Raw genomic sequence first — 18,203 nt, forward strand, 5'->3', positions numbered from 1 at the left:
GCGCTTGGGAGTGTAAATTGAAACAGTAAAGATCTGGCGTCCAAAGAGCTTGAAATTGCTCTGAGGGCAACAAGGAAAGGAATTTCTTTGTTGTTTTAGAATGAGTGGGGGAGGCAGAGGAGAAAAACAAAGGGAAAGAGAGCAGAGCAAGGAGACTGTCTTGTGATTAAGCCCTTCCCCCTTTTACCCTTGGAAAGGGACAAAAGATGACCCCAAAAGGAGAGGCCCAAAAGGATTCTGGAGAATTTGTTATGGACTTCTGTTTGTTTACTCTACTATGTGAACTATGACCCCTACTCCGTGTGTTACCCAAATCTGCTACCACACCAATTAATTCTCTGCAGAACTCACTTTTTTTTTTTTTTTTGCCCTTTAAGGATTTTATTTTTATTTATTTTTTTGGTGGGTATTGTGAACTTTTTATCTTTAAATTTTGTATTGTTATGTTAATCACCATACATTACATCATTAGTTTGTGATGTAGTGTTCCATGATTCATTGTTTGTGCAAGAACTCAGTCTTAATAAGACTCAGTCTCTATAAAATTCAAACTTTTCTCCACTCAAGCTCTACCCAAATCAAGTTCTTCTCAACTCAATCTCTACTCCGTTAAAAACCCCTCTCAATTCAACACTGAGAGATGCTTTGAGTGAGGGTGGTTTTTTGGAATTTGAAGAGGTCGTAATTCACACATAGGCTGTAGCAGTGTAGCCCAAAGGCAAACACACACACAGTTGTCAGAAGACCATCCGAATGCAAGTTCCTTGTGAATTTTCTAGAAATCTTACTGGGGATGGATTTCTACAGGCCATGGTTTCAAGGCACTAGAGAAAACTTAGCAGATATTGAAGGAAGGTCGGTCTCCAGTTGATGGGAGAGTTACACATATTGTTTAAAACTTTGAATACGCATGTGTAGACTCCACAAAAGTAGGAAAAATCCTTTAGAGCTGCTCAAGTCCAAAGCGATGCTTAATATTGTCTATACTTCTGGAAAAATCATTTCTAGCTCTGAAGTTACTCTTTATAACAGAAGAAATAGAAATCCCCGTGCAACCTCTGTGACCACCACACAATACCATTGGTACAAAGTGGTAAGAACAAAGAACCCAGAACCCAGCGGCAGGGCCCAAACGCGCCCAGCCCAGAATGCACAGGTTGAAGAGCAAGACCAGGACCATGAGCAAGTAGAAACATACGTCATTACCAGGTAGTCAGCGACAGGCATTTCACAAAGCATCCTTTAATGGATAACAAACCTCCTTAGTAATCACATTCCTGAAATCTTTTTTATTTATTTATTTATTATATAATATTATATATTATTTGTGTTTTATTTATTTATTTATTTATTTCCTTAAAGTGTACATCTGACATAACAGGGTGGAATGAAGAATGGCAATTTTCTCCCACCTTTTGAAGTGCCACTAAATTACAGACATTAAAAATGTACAAGTGCCCCAACACAAAGAAAAAATGGGGAGGAGACGACTGTCAATGAGTGAGGTCAACAAATGTTCAATGACAGAAAGCAGACAGGGGAGTAGAGGCAAGTCTAGCAAAGGGGAGAAATCCAGCACCTAAGACAGAAAAATCATTGTAAAAGACAGAGCCTAACCACCCACATTACCGCGGAAAGGCTCAGAAGTGGATGCATCAGGAACCAGGAAGTGGAATGAGACCGAGGGAAGAAGGAAAATCTGTGTACAAAGTAAGGAGTGATCAACACGAAGGGCCCTTCCCCTTTCCTCAGTTCCCTGCAACCAGGCCCTGGCCTTCTCCCCTTTGCTTAGGAGACTGGAAGTTTAGTCTCTGAAAAATATAGCCCAGAGAGACTCAAAAGTAGTGGGGAGCTGGGCTGAAGCTTGGAGCTCTGGGGATTAAGGAAGGCCTTCATAGTAAGCGTTGGGTATACTTACCCTGCTGCTGGGAGCCATATAACCTATAGAAAAGATGGTAACATATACTGATCTAAAGAAATTGAACAGCACAAGAGGGGAGAAAACTCAACAGACAAACATCAGTATAGGGATTCTCTCAATGAAAACGTTAGATCATAGCCCTAAGCCCATGTACTCTCCCCCCAGCTTCCAATGTGCTTTTAAATCATTACTGTTTTAATGAGAAGACAGACAAGGATCCTCAAACACTCAACCAAAGCTGGTAGCCTTACACTACTGGATTTCAAGACCTAGGATTAGCGACAGTAATGTTCACATAGAATAAACATATAGAACAATGAAACAAAGGGAGTCCTATAAATACTGCCAGTAGATTTTTGACAAACTAGATCAGGCTATCCTCTGAGAAAATAACAGAAGGATATCCATATAAACAAAAATTAACCTCGTTGTGTGCACAGAATTAACTCATAAGAGCCAAAACCATAAAGCTTCAAGAATAAAATCTAGGAAAAATTTCTCACTCCCATGGATTGGCAAAAATTTTTCAAACACAAAACAAACAAACAAACAAAAACTTAAAAGAAAAGAAACTGATAAAAAAGATTCCCGCTTAGGGCACCTGGGTGGCTCAGTTGGTTGAGCGACTGCCTTCGGCTCAGGTCATGATCCTGGAGTCCTGGGATCGAGTCCCGCATCGGGCTCCCTGCTCGGCGGGGAGTCTGCTTCTCCCTCTGACCCTCTTCCCTCTCGTGCTCTCTATCTCTCATTCTCCCTCTCTCAAATAAATAAATAAAATCTTTAAAAAAAAAGATTCCCACTTAAAACATGTTAAGTTTTTTGCAAGACGTGTTAAAAAATGAAAAGGTCAGCCACACAATTTGGGTGAAAATACAAAAGAGATTTGTACTGAGAAAAGAACCCTTACTACTCAATAAGAAGGCAAACAACCCATTATTTTAAATTAGCAAAATACTTTGACAATTCACAAAGGAAGCTAAACAAATGACAAATAGGCATAGGAAAATATTTTGAATGTCCTTAGTCAGTAGGGAATATTCAAATTAAATCTCAATGAGATACCACTCACTAGAGTGGTTACAATTTTATTTTTAAAGATTTTATTAGAGAGAGAGAGAGAGAGAGAGAGCGCACAAGCAGGGGGAGCTGCAGACAGAGGGAGAGGGAGAAGTAGACTCCCCACTGAGCAGGGAGCCAGATGCGGAGCTCGATCACAGGACCCTGAGATCACGACCTGAGCTGAAGGCAGACGCTTAACTGACTGAGCCACCCAGGCACTCCGTGGCTATAATTTTAAAAAGTAGCAATACCAAGTGCTGATAAAGATGTAGAGCAACCGGAACTGTCATACATTGCTGGCGGGATTGTAAAATGGTACAACCACTTGCCAGTTAATGATATACTTTAAAAAAGTATATACTGATATACTTTTAAAAAAAGTATATACTGATATACTTTTTTTAATTTTTTTTAAGATTTTATTTATTCACTTGAGACACAGACATACAAAGAAAGAGAGAGAGAGAGAGAAAGCAGGGAGAGATGCAGAGGGAGAGGGAGAAGCAGGCTCCTTGCTGAGCCAGGAGCCCAATGTGGGGCTCGATCCCAGAACCCTGGGATCATGACCTGAGCTGAAGGCAGATGCTTAACCACCTGAGCCACCCAGGCGCCCCAATGATATACTTTTTCTAATTAACCATAAAATACCATACAGAACCCAGCAATTGCTATCCCAAATATTTCAAAATAAATGAAAATCTACGTCTATACAAAAACTTGTATATGAATTTTATTACAGTTCTGTTCATAATAGCTCAAGCTAGAATGTTCCAATAACCCAAATGTCCATGGATAAATGGATAACCAAGGGTGATAGATCCATATACCACTCAGCAATAGAAAGTAATTGACGGAGATACAGGATGGGTGAATCTCGGGATGCCTGGGTGGCTCAGTTGGTTAAGCGTCTGCCTTGGGCTCAGGTCATGATCCCAGGGTACTGGGATCAAGTCCTGCATCACGTTCCTTGCTCAGTGGGGAGTCTGCTTCCCCCTTTCCCTCTCCCTCTGCCTGCCACTCCCCCTGCTTGTGTGCACACACTCTCTCTCTCTCTCTTTCAAATAAAATATTTTTTAAAAAGATGGATGAATCTCATAAGCATTGTGATGAACAAAAGAAGCTGGACTGCATAGTGGATGATTCCATTTCTATGAAATTCTAGAAGAGGCAAAACTAATCCACTGTGACAAAGAAAATCCATGTTTGTCTGGCATGGGGGCAGACTGACTGTAAAGGAGTCTGCAGGAGTTTTGGAGATGATGGAAAGGTTATAGATCTGGATTGCGGTGGTAGTTACCCCGGTGTACAAAACTCAACAAGCTGTATATTTTACAATAAGTACATTTTATTATATGGAAATTATGCCTTTAAGATTAGAGGGAAAGAAGGACAGAGGGACAGAGACTCCCCGCTGAGCAGGGAGCCTGATGCAGGACTCGATCCCAGGACTCGATCCCAGGGCCCCAGGATGATGACCTGAGCCAAAAGCAGATGCTTAACTGACTGAGCCACCCAGGCGACCTGGAAATTATGCCTTTATAAAGTTGATTCAAAAAAAAAAAAATCTCTTGACACCACCTTTTGCTCCCACTACTCTGCTCCTTGACAGCCACCCTCTCAGAAGGGCTGTCTATCACTGCCACATTATTTCCTCTCCTCCCATTCTTAATAGCCCATTTCAAGTCAGGCTTGTGAGCAGACGACCAAAACTGTTATTAGACCTCAAATGACCTCAAATTTCCTAATTCTATTATCAACTGCATTCCGTCTCTCACTTCTTTCTTTTTTGGTTCTCGTCCTACCTCGCTAGCTGTTACTCATTAGTCAACTTTACTGGTCTCTCCTCAGCTTTCCAGCATCTACTTGGAATTTCCCCAGGCTTAATAATCCTCTATTCTCTTTCCACACTCATTTGCTAGGGGATCTCATTTAGCCCCTGACTTTAAATATTACATTAAACTGATGATCCCCAAGGCTGTCTCTATCCCTGACCTCTTCCTGAACTGGACTGACTAACCAGCTGCCACTTGACCTTCTACTTGAATGTCTAAGAAGGGTCTCAAACTCAAAATGCCTGTAGTAGGCTGAATGATGGGCCTGAGTAGAAATCCAGGTCCTAATTCCTGGCACCAGTAAATCTTACCTTGTAGGTTAAGGATCTTGAGATGGGGAGATTATCCTGGATTATCCTACTTGGCCATAAATATAATCACAAATGTCCTTATAAGAGAAAAGTAGAGGGAGACTTGACTATAGAAGAAGGCGGCAACAACATATTGACTAATGATGCCTAAAAGAAGACACAAGGCTGCTGGTTTCGAAGATGGTGGAAAGGGCCACAAGCCAAAGGATGGGAGGAACGGAAATCTAGAAACCGGTAAAGTCAAGGAAACAGATTTCCCCTTAGAGCCTCTCTAGGGGCACATGTAGCCTTGCCAACTCCTTGATTCAGGCTCAGTAAAACAGATTTTGGACTTGTGACCCCCCCAGAACCATAAGAGAATAAGTTTCTGTTGTTTCAAGCCATGAAGTCAGTGGTAATGTGTTCCAGCAGCCAGAAGACACTCATACAGTTCCTAAAGGGAACTCCTCATCTCTCTCCTCCAAGTACCCACGCCATTCTCATTCTCAGTAAATAGCTCGGGCCAAAAAAATCTTGGGTAAACATTCCATGAGAGCAGGGACCATGTTTCATGCACTCTAGATATGAAATAATGCCAGACACCTAGCAGGGTTTCAAAAAGCATTCGCTGAACAAATGATGGAATGAATACAGAACACAGAAGATCACTATCATACCATCCCTAATATCTTAAAGGTTCCTGCCTCCATGAAACAAGAAAAAAAAAATGTAACATTAAAAACCAGAGCACCTGGCTAGCTCAATGAGTGGAACGTGCGACTCTTAAGCTTAGGGTTAGGAATTCAAGCCCCACATTAGGTGTGGAGAGGACTTAAAAATCTTGGGGAACCTGGGTGGCTCAGTTGGTTGAGCATCCAACTCTTGATTTCGGCTCAGGCCATGATCTCAGGGTCGTGGGATCAAACCCCATGTTCCATGCTCCGCATGGGGCATAGAACCTGCTTAAGAGTCTCTCTCTGCCCTGCTCACTCTAAATACTTGCACACATAAATTTTTTTTTTTAAGATTCTATTTATTTATTTGACACAGAGAGATGGAACACAAGCAAGGGGAGTGGGAGAAGGAGAACAGGCCTCCTGCTGATCAGGGAGCCCAACATGGGGCTCAATCCCAGGACCCCAGGATCATGACCCGAGCCGAAGGCAGACACCCAAAGACTGAGCCACCCAGGTGCCCCATACATAAAATCTTTAAAAAAAAAAAATCAAAAATCAAAATAAAGAGATCTTTGAAATTGAAAAATATCTCCGCTAAAATTTTTAAAAACTCAATACGAGGGTTGGGAGAGTACAATGAAAAAGCCAAGAACAATATAGAAGAAAATCAGGACTGACTCCTAATTCTAACTCAAAATTAGACTTGACACCCATGATCCAATTAACAGAAGATCCAGGCAGAGAGAACAGAAAGGAAGGGAGGAAATTGCTAAAGAAATAAAGAATTTTCCAAAACTAAAGGACATGGGTCTTCCTGATGGAAAAAAACCATCACTTTAAGTATCTTGCAATTTTGTCAATTATACCTCAATAAAGCTGGAGGGGGAAAAAAAACCTAGTTTATGAAAGACAGTAAACAAGGCCTTCAAAATCCTGGCAGGTGTGAGCAGAATTCCATACCAGGCAACACAATTAATCAAGGTGTGGTGCGCAATAAAGACATTTTCAGACTGCCCAAGAATTCAAACACATGCTTCTCCAGCAAGGCTGTGCTTCAGAAAATCAAGATATGGATGGGAAAGACAAGGAATCCAGAAAATAAGTTGTCCAAGCCCAGAGAGGTCCCACAATGATTCCTGCGCTACACACCCAGAAAGCCAAGTCCTCAGATTGGCTGAGGAGCCAGACAGCAACAGGGAAGACGGGGGTGCAGGATTGGAACGGACAGATTTTTTTCTCAACTGTTTTACACGTTTCATAAAATTATTGAAAGATGCTTGACAAATCTGTCAGAACATCTGGAAAACAAATTATCAATGCATACATAGCAAACAAAGCAAATGAAAAAAGACAATTATTAACATCAAGATGAAAAAGTTAGACAAGAAAGGAAATGCAATGTTCAAACATTACTTGTCTCTGCAGTGAGCTTACGTGGCCGTAGCAATGTCAATGCTGAGCAAGGATTTAACCAAACCTATGGGCACAACTGGAATTTGAGAAAGACAGGAGCAGAACAGGCAGTGAAGATGGGGGGGAGAGAGAGAGAGCCAAAGCCTCACCCACAATAAAGAAGAATGGCTAAAATTGGGAACAGACACAGACTATGAGCATAAGCATACTATTCTCTTTAAGATTTTATTTATTTGAGAGAAAGCAAGCACGAGTGGCCAGGGAGGGGCAGAGGGAGAAGCAGACTCCCCGCTGAGCAGGGAGCCTGAGGTGGGGCTCAATCCCAGGACCCCAGGATCAAGACCTGAGCCAAAGGTAGATGCTTAACCTACTGAGCCACCCAAGAGTCCCAGCATAAGCATATTAGTCAGAAATACTATAATGACTACTAAAAGAAACAACTAGAAGTTTAATGCAATCACTTCAGGGAGGGCTGGGGCAGGGGGAGGGAGGAAGGGGGCAGGGCCTTTGCTTTATAAGTTCTTAATCATATTTCATTTTTTTATATGTACAAGTACTACTTTGATACAAGACTTAAAGTCAAAACTAATAAAACTAAATAAAGGGCTCAGAGCCAGTATAGATATCAAGAAAGAGAATTTCCCCACAAATAGTAATAAGGGCTGTGACACAAGAGAGGGACGTCCCTCAGTCACTAAGAGCCGAGTAGGACCAGCAGAATAAGAACAGCCAGAGAAAAGGGAAGGCAGAACAGAGACCACTTTCTAGACACACCTGGCTTGGAGCTTTCACTGATCCTTTTGGGAGAAGGAAACTAGAAAGTACTAAAACCATATGTTGTAGTTTTCTTTGCACATCTGCTTCCTCCCATGGAGAAACGCGTCTTTGGTTCTCTTCCTCAGTGTGGATGCAACCACACTTGACAAATGTGCTCCTAATCCTCAGCAAGTCCTGCGGTCAAGAGCCCTTCAGGCGTGTCACAGATAGACATGTGCACTGGCCAGAACCAAGGGACAAGTTCGAGGAAAGTTCCTCTGGCAGAATGCCAGTATGGATTGACACCGTCTTAACCACGCAAACACACACAAATACATACATACACACACTGGGTTCTTGGGAGGGATTTTTTTTTTTCTTAACTGTTGTCTTCTGGCCTTTTTACTCAGTAGTTGCACAGCTGTTTAATTGAACATCCACTTTCATCTTAAGTAGAACGATGAAGTGTAAATTGCGTTGCAGGAGCTGAGCAAAGGTACAGAATGTTCTTGTCCATAGCATGACTTGTAACAACAGATTATGATAATGTCAAAACTGACCACAAAAAGCAATTTAACCATACCAGAAAGCTGCTCTGATTTCAAAGGATCTCGCTATATTGGAGACTTCTTACAGTGAAGGCTGCAACGTCTTCATAAGCATATATTCATTGTTGAAATAGACCACCAGGCTTGAAGGTCTGCCATATATAGTCTATAAAATAAAATGTGACTTAAAAAAAAAATAGAGCTTTGTCTAAAAATAATGCAGTTGCTTTTTTAAAAAAAATCAAATTATGTTCAAAGAGTTGCTTGTATAACCCAAAGCAATGGGGATTAAAAAAAAAAAATTAAATGGCAAACCCAGCATATGGGCCCACACTAAGTCTCCAGCAAACCCTAGCTATAAAGAAAATAGGTGGTAAGCTGGTAGACACAGAAGGAGGCATTTCTAAATAGACTGGGGACTTGTAAGCACTTTTTAAGTCTAAAACCAAGGAGGCTTCTAAAATCCTTCCTTCCATAGTTACAAAAAAAGACCATCTTGCAACAGTCATTATCAAAGGCCTGTTCACCGTGACGAAGAGTCCGGTGACTTTAAGATTTCTGTGGCCATGAGAAGCCATTTCAGTCACTTCTCGCCAGTAGCCTGTGCAGAGCTGGGGGTGAATAACTCCAGAGCGGCCCTAACGAAGCATGTACCTCACATGCAGCTGCTCCCTGAGTACCCACATGTATGTGGGCACATGGACCGTATCTGGCTAAGGAGTGCAGAAGGAGGGAGTTCTCATGTGGATGGTTACATAGTGGGGGTTCAACTGTTTAGTGACAGGAGGGCATTGTGATTCATGCCATGAACCCTGACACTCAGTCCAGGCTCAAATCCCAACTCAGCCACCTACTTGAGGTCTCTGTGCTCCTGATCCCTCACCTATTAAATAAGAATGGTATCTCCTTCACAGGATTTTGTGAAAATTAAATGAGTACATATATATAGCACTTAGGACAGTGCCCTGCACAGAATAAACACAACATAAGGATTGGCTATCACTTCTATTCTCAGTTTATACTTTTGTTACCATGAAATCTAAGCTAAAATATGGCAGATTAATGAAAGGGAACCGACTGTGGTGGAGGCAACCAAACTTTGAGGCCAAGACAGTCCTGTCCACATTGGGGTGGCCAGGGAGGTGGCATCTCTGGGTTAAAACCCCCCTCCCCCATTTTTACCACTGTGATAAGACAGAGATTAGTCCAGTTATGCCCAACCTGAGAAAGGGTTGTGAGGATTAAATGAAATTCCATCACTGAAAGTAGCTGAAAGTGAAAGTAACCCAGCAGGTGCTCCCTGAGCAGTATTTTACTTTCTATTCCCTTACAAAGTGGCAACCTACCAGACAGCAAGCTCTCCTGGGACTGAATTAGCGCAAGTGTCTTGTTTCCTACTGTTGTCACCAACGCAGTAATAAATGGCTGTGCTGAGTATGTGCTCAGTCAATGGCAGTTGAGTGAAGGAACATATTAGCACATTATTGATAAGTGAGTGAATGTATTTGCAAAGGGTCTATTTCTAGGAAGTTGTGCCATCCCTTACAAACTGATATTCAAACAAGAGATTTCACTGAATTGATCACCCCTAAGCAATTGATACAGATGAAATTTAATTAATATATGAGGTGCTGAGGGGCACCCGGGTGGCTCAGTCAGTGAAGCGGCCAACTCTGGATTTCAGCTCTGATCATGATCTTGGGGTCCTGGGATCAAGCCCCACAAAGGGCTCTGCACTCAGTGGGGAGTCAGCTTGAGGATTCTCTCTCTCTCTCTCTGCCCCACCCACCCCCCCACTTGTGGGCATGTGCTCACTCTCGCTCTGCAAAATAGATCTTTAAAAAGTATGAGGTGTTGAGAGTAACTACAATAACTAAAATAGTTTTGGGATATGGGGACATTATGAAAAGATTGGGATTAACCTAAATTCTGTATGATAATTGATATTTAGGCAAAACACTCTAATGAAACGTGGCAAGCCTTTATAAAGAATGAAAAAATTAAAAACAGGGAGATAGTACAGGGATATTTTATGTATATTTTTAGGTAAATTAGAAAATGTTTCCAGTCCTAAAGATGTCTGACCTCAGATGAGGAAGTCCAACAGAAATTAAAAATCCACACACTAGTGGTGTAGAGAACACCGAAGTTACTCATTTTTCAGGTCAGACACCAACACTCTAAAGCCTTCTATACAAAAATTACAAATGAGACAATGTTCGAAACCTGTCCTCTTAGGGTGATACAAAGCTCATGAGGTAAATACCACCTGAACAGCACAAGAATACAAAAGGTGCATGCAGAATTAAGAACTAAGGATCCATGGGATGACCTCAGAACAGAGCTTATTCCATCATAGCAGGCTCTGAAATAAAACCTAAAGAGAAGTTTTCGAATGTTTTAAGGCACTGATTCATCATTAAAATAAATATATGGCCCTTCTACATGAGTTTCTCTGAAGAGCACAACGTATATTTAGAAGTACACATTTCAATTTGCTTGCTAAATTTCAATCTCAATTCCTTACACTGTGCTTGTTTTGTACACATATGTGAGGATAATTTGAGGGTAAAGTGATCTTAGGGGTTGGATGATCCGAGGAAAACCTCATGAAAGGAAAATTTACAGTGGTGAACCAAAGTTCTGGAGGGATACTACAAGAAAAGGGTGTGCATCTATTTTCCAAGTAAGATGCCTTAGTAAGTAACAATAAATGGTCAAGGTATGAACTCAGAGTGTGATCTTAAGGGCAATGCCCAGGTCAAGGTTTCCAGAAGAGTCCAGGTATCAAATGTGCCAACGTTAGGTACCAAACTACTCCATTTCATAAAGCAACCAATTCTCAAATATTCTTGTTAGAGAGAACGAATCTAAATAATATGCCCAGTTTTTGATTTTTTTTTCCAATTAGCAGTCTACCGTTGTGTTTTTAAAAACCTTCTCCCCTGATTGTTTTTAACGATAAAGATCCCTACACAAAATTTTAAAACTGTCATCTTGTGAAAAGAAAAATTCCATACCAAAATTGAAAAAAGAATCATGATTTCTCCCTCATTCTCTGAAAAAAATAAAGAAGAGCTTTGTTTTGGTATCTTCTGATCTTCTAAGCACATGAGTGCTGGAAAATGGAATCACTTAAATAACAACTCGGATTGTTTCCCCTCACAAAACAGAATAATAGTGGGAACATTTTTGTGACTCCAAGGAAGCAAATGTTTCTAATTAGTGAACAAGATCAGCTGAGGTATCTGTGCCTCTCATTAGGGACACTATCCTGCAGAGCAAAACAGAACTGCCTGAATTCTGTTTGTGAAGGTTGCCACCTACCGAGGAACACGCAGTTCTGCAGCCAGCTTCCAGGGCGGAGTGGAGAGTGATGGGGGAGGAAGAAAAAAAGCAGATAATCCTGCGATCTGGCGACACTTCCGTGCCCAAAAAAGGCAAGCAGGGGGTGCGGCACGGGTTCAGCAGATACAGCTCTGGGAACAGGAGGGTCAGGCTGGAAGGCTTTGTGTGGAGAGGGTACTTCCTGGGCCTCGCGGGGTCACTAGGGTTTAGCAAAGGAGGAGCGCATGGGAAGCGGAAGTAGTTTGGAGGTGGACAGAGAGGTGGGGAAGCCATGATGAGGACTGAGTCCAGTGAGCGGATGAGAGCAAGAGCCCAAGAAGAGTGTTTACACTGGGCACTTGCAGGAAGTGACATGAAATGCTGAAGGCCTCTGGTCAGTGCGTTAGGACTCCTCCCCAAAGCAAAAAAGAAACCCCTGAAGGTTCATCAAGGCCTCAAGGCCTCGGCAAATGAGCCTCCGTTAAGAGCACCGGGATAATCATTTCACAGTACCTACGTGTATCGAGTCCTCATGTTGTACAACTTAAATTCACACAATCTACATATGCCGGTTACCCCTCAATAAATCTGGGGGAAAATGTAAAATAAAAACATGTTAAGAACCAGTGGATTATGGAAACAGAACTCAGTGAGAAATTACTGTACAGATGGTAAACCTCTTGACTCTTTGGAAATGGTCTCAAAGGAAATTACTTGGATTAAAGATTGACATAGTGATCTGACGGGTAAAATAGTGATCCTAATACCATCCTGGGCCACCCAGCGCTAGGAGCTACAGCACCTGTGGCTTCCCCCTCGATCCGTCAATATGGGAGCCCCAACCCTGCCTCCAAGGCATTGAAGCCCGGATTCTGCCCGTACACGCACCTCTTTCCCTGCTCCCATAAAAGCAATGATCCCACTTCTACTTCATTCACCTGTTCTAAATATATTAACAGAGACCCAACCATATTCCTGGCACGGGAACAAAGGTGAAGGCAGATATGGCCCCTTCCCTCATGGTACTTACCATCTAGTGAAGCATGGAGACAGTAATTAACTACACAAATGCTAGTATAAGCTTATGAGCACTCTAAATTTAAGGCTGTGAGAGCCTAACTAGGGGCAACTGGATGAGTCCCAGGGTGGAGGAAAGTACGTTTAAGGGGATTCTTGCTAAGGAAACATTTGGCCAATACGCATTGGTTATGGCTGCCAGGGGCGCCTTCAGGAGCACCTGCTGCCACAGGGGGCAGGCAGGAGCATGGGGTTTGGAGGCCTCAGGCCTGCTTCCGCCTTTTAACAGCTCTTTCTCTGGGGGCACCTGGGTGGCTCAGTCGTTAAGCGTCTGCCTTCAGCTCGGGTCCTGATCCCAGGGCTCTGGGATCGAGCCCCGCATCGAGCCCCGCATCGAGCCCCGCATCGAGCCCCGCATCGGGCTCCCTGCTCGGCGGGGAGTCTGCTTCTCTCTCTCATTCTCTCTCTCTCAAATAAATAAATAAAATCTTAAAAAAAAAAAGAACTCTCAGCCATCTAGCTGGAAATTGAACCGTTATGTTTAACATTGTGTACATGGGAAAATGTGTTCCAATCCAAATAAATTAGCCAAAAAATCCTTTTGAATACAATGCGTTTGTATATTGGTGACTGTCATTCTTTCACACAAAAAAAGAGTTCTATAGGTGAGAGCAATGTTTTATATACAATGGAAAGCTCCTGAAACACGGGAGGCTGTTGGCTATTCCACCTGAAAGGACCATAGTGATACCATGTCCACTGGGAAATTGTCATGAAAGTTACAGGACTTACCGAGGGACAGGGAAATGCACCTGGGGCTAAAGTCCCCTAATCAGTTCCCTTTCCTACACCTCTTTAAAGAGCTGCCCCTAACTAAAGAGGATGTTTTCTCTCTTCTAAGCCTTTTATTATGTTCACAGGACTAGAATATGTCAGGAAGAAACAAAAACAAGAAATTTAGAGAGTTTGATGACTCAGTCCATTTGAATAATTGGGTGATGCAGGTAGATATCTGGCTTAATTTCTTTGAGTAAACTTAAGTGAATATTCTGCCTAAAATGAAGGCTGGGATATTAAAATGTTTTAACTCTGTTCAGAATGATTTACAAACATGTGAGAAAAACCTATGCACATAAAAGATGGGAGGAAAATGTATTAAAATGTATAAAAACTGGTTGGTTTTCTGTGAAGGTGACACAAAGAAATGGAAAGACATTCCCTGCTCATGAATTGCAAAAACAAATATTGTTAAAAGGTCTGTACTACCCAAAGCAATCTACACACTGAAAGCAATCTCCATCTTAAAAATACCAACAGCATTTTTCACAGAACTAGAACAATCCTAAAATTTGTATGAAACCCAAATAGCCACAGCAATCTTGAAAAAGAAAACCAAAGCTGGAGGCATCACAATTCCAGACTTCAAGCTCTATTACAAAGCTGTAGTAATGAAAACAGTATGGTACTGACCCCAAAATAGACCCTTGATCTCAAGGGAACAAAACAGGAAACTCAGAAATAAACCCACAATTATATGGCCAATTAATCTTCGACAAAGGAGGAATGAACATACAATGGAAAAGGATACTCTCTAACAAATGGCATGGGGAAAACTGGACAACTACAGACAAAAGAATGAAACTGGACCACTTTCTTATACCATAAACTCAAAATGTATTAAAGACCTAAATGTGAGACCTGAAGCCATAAGTATCCTAGAAGATAAAGCTGTAACTTTCTCTGACAGCTGTAGCAACTTTTTTCTAGATGTGTCTCCTGAGGCAAGGGAACTAAAAGCAACAATAAACTATTGGGGCTACCTCAAAATAAAAAGCTCCTGCACAGCAAAGGAAACAATCAACAAAACTAAAAGATAACCTATGGAATGGGAAAAGATATTTGCAAATGACACATCCAAGAATATCCATGATATATAAAGAACTGATACATTTCAACACCCCCAAAAAAACAAAGAATCCAATTTAAAAATGGGCAGAAGACATGAATAGATATTTCTCCAAAGAAGACGTCCAGATGGCCAACAGACACATGAAAAGGTGCTCAACATCCCTCATCATGAGAGAAAGGCAAAGCAAACCTACAATGCAAACCCCACCCGTCCCTCAGTCCTGGAGCTGCCTCTAGCTGTCTCCTCTGCAAGTGGGCTCCACAGCCCCTAACGTCCCGACCCCATCACCCACCCGTGATTGCCGGCAGAAGCCTGGGAGGGGTCACCACCAGGGTTTCCACCAAACCACAGACAGCATGGCAGCCATCCATCCCTTCCAGCAGCTGGCTCGTGGCCACCCACGACTATTACCAGCACCACCTGGGCTCCACTTCCAGTAACAGGAAGTGCAGAGTATCCTGGGGAAGCTACCCCTCACCACCCCAGGCTCCCCATGGCCCACCTGGGTCGCTGGTGGGCAAGCTGCTTCTTCGGGAAGTCCACACTCCCATTCATGGCTACAGTGTTGGAGTCCCCAGAACATGCGGAGTCTCTCAGGCCTCCAGCCGCGTGATCACCATGAGGAAGCTGTCTGATGGGCAGCCTGGCAAAGCCAACACCGGGCCCCAGTCCTGAATGGCCACCATGAGGCTTCACGAGGCACTGGGCTCATCAGAACCCCCGCAAGGCCCCCCACTTCCCTCCAGAAGACTCGGTAGTCTACAGCAAGCAGAAAAGCAGTAACTTTCTCTGACAGCTGTAGCAACTTTTTGCTACAGTTGGGCTATGACTGTAAGCAACAGTTGGTAAGTAACAACAAGCAGAAACAGTTGGGCTCTTTTATAGTAAACGTTAACAGAACCCCACTCTGTACTATCCAAGCCACATGCAAGCTTCCATGACACCCCTGGAACCGTGCACCTTGGAGTTATAGACTCCAAGTCATAAACCAAGTTATAAACCTAGAAAACAAACTCCAAGCAGCCAATCAAAACAAAAACAAAAACAAACCGAACAAAACCTACATGCGCTATCTTCTCACACCTGTCAGAATGGCTAAAATCAAGAACACAAGAAATGTGTTGGTGAGGATGGAGAGAAAATGGAACCCCCGTGCACTGTTGGTGGGGGTTGCATGCAAACTGGTGCAGGCACTGTGGAAAACAGTATGGACGTTCCTCAAAAAGTTAAAAATAAAACTACCTTGTGATCCAGCGATTGCACTACTAGGTATTAATCCAAAGAATACAAAAACCCTAATTCCAAGGGATACAGGCATCCCACTGTTTATAGCAGCATTATTTACAATAGCCAAGATATGGAAGCAGCCCAAGGGTCCATCAACTGATGGATGGACAAAGAAGTGGCATAAATATATGTAATATATATATATAATGGAAAACCATTCAGCCATTAAAAAAAAGAATGAAATCTTGCCATTTGCAACAATATGGAATGGAACATGGGGTTTGCACTCCCCCCAGCTCTCAGTGGGGCCACAGGATCTCTCTGGGAGGACCAGGCCACCAGCATTTCTCATCCCCCCACCAGGTTCATGTTGCAGAAGTTCTATCCCAGGCAAGAATAGCTGAGAGGTCCAGGGCTACCTTCTATCACCCTCGAATCATGGGACAGCAGCTCTGTCCCAGGCATGCAGGCTAACAATCCTGGGACCCAAATCCCCTTAATCCCCCTGATCCTCTCACTCATGGGCAGATTCCGTGTCAGGAGAGGCAAGCTGAGAAGACCACAAGCTACCCCACCATGGAGCACTCTGCTCAGCAAGCAGGGGTGTCATTCTGAGAGAAGGGGACCGTGTCCCTGCCCCAAGCTCTATAGCGGTTGACCATAGATTTTGCTCAGTGAGAGAAACAAGCCATAAGAACAGAAAGCTTTGAATCTCTCCTCAAAGGAATGATTTTATTAGGAACAGGGTATGGGGAAGTTTAAGTCTAAGGGCACGATTGAAACAGTGGGGATTTTAATGGTAAGCAATTAAGAGAAGGCTGGTAACTTCATAAGACTAACAAGCTAAACTGTATGGATGCCTGGATGGCTCACTCAGTTAAGCGTCTGCCTTCAGATCAGGTCATGATCGCAGGGTCCTGGGATCGAGTCCCGCATCAAGCTCCCCGCTCAGCGGGGAACCTGCTCCTCCCTCTGCCTGCCTCTCCCCCGGCTTGTGCTCTCTCTCTCTCTGACAAATAAATAAAATCTTTAAAAAAGAATAAGCTAAACTTTAGACCAATGGAAGTATAACAGAGAGAAATAAGGAAAAAGACAGCTAAAAACAACCCTCCTGGGATCAAAGCAAATCTCAAAGACCGACCTCAAAGACTTTCACTCCTGAAAAATGACCCAAATTTAATTGGACAAGATTGTAGAACAATTTAGGTCCCAGGGCATTGTTCAAAACAGTAGCACAACCAACTAGAAATTAGTGAAGACAAATGCCTGGGTGTGATACCAACAGAGAGGGACAGCCTAATAGAGAGATGAGGGAAAGAGACAGCCAAAGCCAGCCCTGCTAAAGCTACTGTCATCCCACGGTGACTGTGGGCATGCCCAAGGCTGTACCCTCTCAGGTGCAACATCAGAGGCTTTACCCTAGAGCAGGGAAACCTCCAGCCACATCACTGAACAAATAAAAAAAGAAATGACACATGAAAGTAACTTAAATCTGAAGGGATAAAAGAAAAGAACCAGAAAGTACATAAAGAGGGTTAACATAACAAGTACCACAGTAAAGGGTTAAAAGCCCTGCTCTATGAAACTGGCCCTTCCGTTAACATTCTAGCTCAATCTTCGGGAGACATGATCAAGGTAAGGAGTCTGACTCCATGCAGCGAATACCACATTGGGAGGGAGGTGCCTCTTCTGGCCTTTTGCACTGAGTGAATAAGGGTTGGACTGTCACCCTCAGTCTGGCTCTCTGTCTGAAACTGACCACCTAAACCCCTGATTCCTCAACAGGTGGAATGTGAATTATGACACTAAGTGTCCATCCATTCGGGCATCTGTAACAAAGATCCCATGTTATAAGCCCACTGAGGGGCTTATAAACGATAGAAACATTTCTCACAGTTCTGGAGGCTGGAAAGTCCAAGATCAAGGTACTGCCAGAGTCTGATGAGGGCTCACTTCCTCAACTACTTTGCTGTAACCTCACGCGGGGGGAGGAGCAAGGGTGCTTTGCCAGTCCTCTTTTACAAGGGAACTAATTCCAGGCAGGAGGGCTCTGCTTTCGTAACCCAATCACCTCCCCCAAGGCATCATCCCCTAATCCTAATATCTTAGGGGCAGGGATTTCAACAAATGAACTGCGTGGCGTGGGGGCCGGGGAGATTTGGTGTCTAGCACTAAGCAATATTGCTTAATGATTAAGATGACGCTTGGCTGGTAAATTTCATCTGGA

This window comes from Eumetopias jubatus, unplaced genomic scaffold, assembly GCF_037043125.1.
Source record: "Eumetopias jubatus isolate StellerSeaLion01/CBP00866 unplaced genomic scaffold, mEumJub1_p1.0 scaffold_15, whole genome shotgun sequence".
Taxonomy (NCBI): domain Eukaryota; kingdom Metazoa; phylum Chordata; class Mammalia; order Carnivora; family Otariidae; genus Eumetopias; species Eumetopias jubatus.